We start from the raw sequence: 6,533 nt of genomic DNA on the forward strand, positions 1-6,533 counted from the left end.
GCCAGCATCTCTTGTTCCCCAGCATTGAAAACTTCATTGCAAAACTTCCACCTGCTGCACTTCCTTTAGCATTGTTTAACTTCTAGCAGTGTTTCAAGCTTGTGTCCCTCTACCCAATCTCCTGCTATGCTGTTAAACCGTTTCACCGTTGGCTTTTACTTTTCTAAACCAACTTTTCTTGTTAGGTATCCTTTTTTTTTAAGACGTTTAATCTCAGTGTGTGTGTTCAGAGTAGTTAGAACCATTCTCTCTCTCTATACATATGTACTATATTTATATGTATATGTGTATGTTTATATTAAAATCTGTTTTGCAAGTGTTGTAAATATAAATTTATGTATTGATGAAGAGATAAGAAACATTTATATAGATGCTGCTGTTACATGCAGGTATGGAAGTAAGAGGAAGAATGGTCAGAAGTCCTCCCATTGCTGTGGTCCTTCTGGTGATGCCCTCAGCCATAGCATGCAGGATCCATACGAAAGGCAAGTTGGTCCTGGAGATTATTTCAACCGGCTCAGGATTTTCTACAGTTTTCATTAAAGGTCTGAGTGCACTGGGGTTTTGATTTCCTTTTCTGCAGCCATCTGTAAGACTTGTGAGAACAGCTGCTCCTAATGCAGGTGCCAGCTCCTAGATTTCCTGGGAGAGAAGCTAACGAGGTTTACGGAGGTCTGTCTTTTAGATCAACCAAAGATTGTCACTGGTTATTGCTTTATTAAACGGGTACTACATTTATTAAAAATTAGTAGATAAACACTGGGAACAGAGTAACACTCAAAACATTTCTATGTAGAGGCTGAAAATTGCCACAGGGAAGAATGTGTATTGGAAGAGTATGTGATGAAGAGAATTTCTGATCATATTTTTTTATAGCTTATTCGTGTTTTTGTTTGTTTGTTTTTTTATGGAAGAGAAAGCAGAGGCAAACTGAATACACAAGAATACCTAAATACCAATAAGCAAGAGTATTCAAAACAGATCTAAAATGAATGACAAGGATGAGTATGTCATGTTAAATGATAAACCCCAATATAGTCATTCAGATAATGGGAATACGAATTTGGAGTTAACTCAAGATCTAATGGACTTGTGTATTTGAACAATTTAACAAATTTTAAAGTTAAATTTTAAGTGTTGACTCACTGCCTAAGAACAGAGCATCCTCATTGTGTGAGAATGCCTTGGTTCATCACCTGATGTTCCTTACAATCCTTTCAGATCTCTATCTATAAACTGATGCTGATTCTTTTGTCCTGGTTTGGTTTTGTTTTAAAAGACATTTTCAGGCAAAGTGTTTTGCTTTTAAATGCTTCTATTTATTCACTTGTTTATTCATTATTCTATTTATGTTCATTTTCTTTTATTGAGGCAAACTTTTTAATGGCTCTCTCCAATTTAGGTGTTATTCCAGTTTTCTTCCTGGTTCCAGTGATCATTGTTGTTAGTGTTTCAGATCACCAGATGGTAAGTTGAGGTTATAAACTTATGTTAGTGTGATGCTTCAAACTACAGATTTTAAGGATGAAACTGAAAAGATACTTGATCTTCCTAGCTTGTCCATGCTCAAGTGATATAATAGTTTGCACAGCAAGCTTCTAGGCTGATTGTCCCTCAGTTAAGAGTCCCAGTTGCTTTCACCATCATCAGATCCAGTTATTGAAATCTCATTAACTCTGATGGCAGCTCAAGTTTTCACTGTTGCATGTTTAAGTAGTAATGATGATACATTTGTCAATACACTATCAGAATAATTCTCTGAATTGTTATATAATTGTATTAGTTTGAATCAAATGTACTGTACTATAAAGAATTTGTACGTACTAAAATTTGACATTTAATTTCTGTTGGTCTTAAGAGAAATATATAGACAAAGAACATCCATGAACATTCTGTCTATTTTAATCAAAATTCTCATCTAGCGTAGACAAATATATTTCCATGATACTATAACTGAAATACAAATCATAGAAAAGAAAGTAATAATCTTTCTGGAAGTTCATAACCCAATTACTTAGGTCTTGGATCTCTCCAGACCTCCCTATTGAACTGCTTCGGTTTCCATAGCAGAAATCATGCAAAGCTGAATGTCTCTATCAAAAAACTTACATTTGGATTATAAGATAGATATTGCAGGAAGAGTTTTTGTATATATATATATTTTACCATTCTCTTTAGATGTTAAGGCTAATTTTCTCTCGTCATTCACTCAAGAAATTATCTTAGAAATAGTTGTAACAAATCTGTATTTGATACTGAAGTTGCCCAGAGGCTTGGAAATGATGCAGTGGAGGCAGTTTCCCAAAAGAAAAGAAGCCTTTTCCAAATAGAATTTAAAGGTCAGACTGTTTAAGAAATATTTTAGCTATTAGTAGAGATGCTTAAAAGCTTGAAAGAAAAATCTGAACTGACATGCCCAGCTTGCAGCTGTACTGCAGTCCATTTTAATATGGTCTCAGTTTCATTAGTGTTGTGTTGGATTGGAGGCTTGAAGAAATGACGCGGTCAAATAATTAATCTACCTATAACCTTGAATTTGGGAAATTGAATTTCTCAAATAGTTTCTGTGCCTATGTAGGAAACCACCAGTACAGTATCTTGTGCCATATAAGATCATTGGTTTTCATAATTTGTAAGGAATTGAGCAGAGCACTAATTACACAGATTTGAAGAGCCCAAATGTCTACCTTTCCACAGCTGGTGTTCTGTAGCATCATTTTCTCCAGAGACATGTGAAATTATGCTGTTCTTGAGGTTGAATTAGAAGTTCTCCAGGGATTAGACACATTGTCTGAGACTAAATGAGAAGATAGCATGGGTTTCTTCTTCAAGAGCAATAGTCTAAGGCAAATAGGCTGTCAAAGTTTGCTGGCTCGTGATTGAGAAGAATTATTGTTTTAAGAAATAATAACTAAAAAACAATGCAAATAAACAACTTCTTGAAAAAAATCCTTTTCCTGTAAATAAAATTAGATCTACTTCAATGAGCCTCAACAGCTTCTTTTGTTGTTAAAGCCTACCAACGAATTTAGTTGCTAATACCCGTTAATTCCATTTTTATCAGCACAGAAGTAAACCCAAAGCCCATCACAAAAACACTGCCCATAGCCACGTAAATTCCCTTATTATCCATTTCAAACTGGTTACATAAAACTTCAAGGACAATGGATACTAGTATGAAAGAAGAAATCTACATGACAGTCCAGAAGGATTTCAGCTGCCCACTGCTCAGCTGCTCTCAAACAAATGTTATGGACCCCAAAAGCAAACACTGGAGATGGAAATGGAATGGCAATGGAAATCTGTGGCAGTCAGGAATGATTGGTTAAATCTCTGACTACAAAGGTAAGCCACAGGCATGGAGGTACCTGCACAGCTTTGGCTTGCTCTTCGCTGTAAGTACTCAGTGCCCTAATGACTAAGGAAATGAAAGATATTATTTGCAGTGGGCTGCTGACGTGTAGCCAGGTGATGGGATGCTTGCATGCTAGTGGCTTGGATTAAGTTAATTGGGAAAAAAAAAAAATCATTTAGCTCATGAAGACAATAAAGAACTCTATATCCGCATCACTTCTGCAATTACAGAACTATTTTCTCTGCCTTTTCAAAGTCACTATGTCAGCAGCTAATTCTTCAGCTTCCTTCTGTTTCTCAAAGTAAGATATCCTCCTAGTATGAATCCTGGAAAGAAGTGAACTGATCATAGAACTTCCATAATTTCATCACGTTCCAATAGTTTTTTTTTAATTCAAGAAAAACATACAGCCTTTATGTTGACATGATGCAGAAAGGTTCCTCTGACACGATTCTGCTGACTTTCTTATGAATAGCTGAGAAACAGATTTGTTTCACACTTTCTATATTTGTTTTGTCGATTTTCTTTATCATGTAGCAAGCAAATGCAATCACCTGCCAAAAGCATGCATCTGGGAGTGTTTTCAGATGATTTAATGTTATCTTTTTTTCTATTATTGTTTGCTACTGCCAGGCATTAAAAGCAAAACTGTCTCTATTCACAGGTACTGACAATAATCTCTATCCACATGCACTCAGTTTTAAGATTATGAAGGCATGGTATTATCACGTCCTAGATTTAGCTGTGTTTCACAATCCTTGCATAAATTCCTTTGGTGTTTCCAAAGCTGGGCAAGCTCCACTCTTCTCAAACTGAGGTGAAACAGGACGTTGGCCAGGTTTGAGATTCGTCAGCTCTTCTTGCAGCAAAACACCAAATGCACCAAATAACCACTTGCAAAGGTGGTTTGGTGGAAAGAATAATTTCCAAAATACACTGATTTTTGTATGGGAAAAATTCAGATCAGTACAACCACTGAGCTACTGTGATTAACAGGGCTGTGGATATAAACCTGCACATTGATGGCAGGAAAACAGCCATATTTTGGATGAAATGATTTTTCTCAATTTTTTTTTTTTCTTCTGTAAATGATTCCACAGTAATATATTATGTGCAACTTGCTGGCAGGAAACAATAGGTGCAACGTGAGAGCTTAAAGAAGAGAGATGCTGGGAAGCCATCATACCTTTCCTGGCTGTTCCATGTCACATTGCTCTGTTTGGGGAGACTGTGGTCCATCTTCTATAAAGTAAGTTTCTCAAAAGTCAGATCAGACAACTCTGTTTACAGTCTGGAACTTCTTCAGGCTCCAGAAATCTGAATGGAATTGTGGGTTACTATCTATTCATAGAATTAGTGCAACAGGATATCAATAATTAGTATTATTATGCAAAGAACATTATTGACCCAAACCTTCAGCTAGATCTTAACGTACTTATGAAAGTTTCTCTTTACAGCCATGGTTAAGGGGGAATGGTTTTAAACTGAGACGAGAGATTTAGGTTAGATATTAAGAGAAAGTTTTTCCATACAGAGGGTGGTGACGCACTGGAACAGGTTGCCCAAGGAGGCTGTGGATGCCCCATCCCTGCAGGCATTCAAGGCCAGGCTGGATGTGGCTCTGGGCTGCCTGGTCTGGTGGTTGGCGATTCTGCCCATGGCAGAGGGGTTGAAACTGGATGATCTTTGAGGTCCTTTTCAACCCAGGCCATTCTGTGCTTGGTATCAGATTATTATAATTTTGTTTCCTATCCAGCTGGCAGACTATGGACCTTAGAAAATATATTTGTGATAATATACTCAACACATTACATATGTAATATAAATTTAAAATATGTCTCATTAATCCTAGAACTCATGAGTACAGATTTTTTTTTTTTTAATGAAATATATGTAATTTCTCTCATCTGACTACAAGAATAAGAGATGAGAGTGGGACTGAACTTTATTTACAGTTGTGTGCACTCAGCAAATTATCACATTTTTTCCATTTCTCACAATCAGAAATGAAAGCGTATGCACTTTGCTAACACTTAAGTAGAGAAGGTTATAATAATTTCTTTGAAAGTTTTACTTGTAACAAGAGGGCTTAGTGTCAGATAAACATTCTGTCATGAGACAAATAAAACCTTTTTTTTTGCTGAATACCAAAGCTGAGGAAGCAAAATTGCACAGTAAAACTCCCACAGTCAATAAGCAATAAGTAACCTGTCAAACATAAGGAAAAGAGGAAAAAATTAAGCAATGTTGGCATCTACAAACATCTACTGGAGCAACAAGGCATAGCAGCAAGAAAATTAATGCCAACACCTCTTATAGAAATTACCAGCCTCTTCAGTTCAGTTTGTTGCAAGTAAATGTCAACTGAATCAAAGACAGCAAACACCTTTGTAGCTTGAATATTAAAATGACTTTGTGGGCAAATGCCTCAAGCATAGAAAGAAAGGTGCTAGACTTCAAAAGGAATATCAGTGAGGAAAGTATTAATGAATAGCAGCTGAAGGGCAGTATATATAAGTCTGGGACTTCTTTATGCTTATGTGCAGGCACCCAGGTTATGTTATTCTCATTTTAGGTAAATTGCTGGCTGACAGCTGGAGCCACCTCTGCTATAAATTACTGGACTCACAAGCAAGTTGGATATTTACCATAGGATCACCAAACACAGAGGAGTCAGTTCCTGTTTACACTGTTGTAACCAAGCTGGGGGCTGGTTTTCAGAATTACAGAGTCTTACATAAAGCAAAATTGTCTTTTCATTAAGTTCCATGTTGACTGTCACAAATCCTCCCTATGAATCCTTTCTAATTCATTTTTTGTGAGGGCGGGCTAGCACCCACAAAAAGCATTTACCCTAATTCATCTGCTGTATTGTAAAGCTTTTATTAGGCTTCACAAAGTTATTTGAGTACTTTCATCTGTGTTGTCAAGCTTCATTCCCCACTGGTATTTTTCCCTACAAAATGTTGGTGATGAATATTCACAAACCCTGGTGAGAGCAGTGCCAAAGATATAGTTCAAAACAATACAGCTGTAGCCAGAAACTTGTACAGTGGGTGAACTGTTCTCAATTCATATGCATCTCTTCCATCTCAAACCTTCGTCCTATTTAAGTGCTTCAGCAAGAGATAGCAAAGAATGTTTCTTTTCTTTTCTTTTTTTTTTTTTTTCCCCCTGG

General features: G+C 36.6%; 1 long non-coding RNA gene across 1 annotated transcript; it reads left to right on the plus strand.

Moving 5' to 3' along the window:
- Nucleotides 1–3,070: 3,070 nt before the first annotated feature.
- LOC149916648 (uncharacterized) lies at nucleotides 3,071–6,068 on the plus strand. The gene is made up of 3 exons (XR_016469491.1): nucleotides 3,071–3,345; nucleotides 4,484–4,604; nucleotides 5,931–6,068. It is a non-coding gene; the product is annotated as an uncharacterized LOC149916648 (long non-coding RNA).
- Nucleotides 6,069–6,533: the final 465 nt, after the last annotated feature.

This window comes from Phasianus colchicus, chromosome 10 (genome assembly GCF_987193195.1).
Source record: "Phasianus colchicus chromosome 10, bPhaCol1.hap1.1, whole genome shotgun sequence".
NCBI lineage: Eukaryota > Metazoa > Chordata > Aves > Galliformes > Phasianidae > Phasianus > Phasianus colchicus.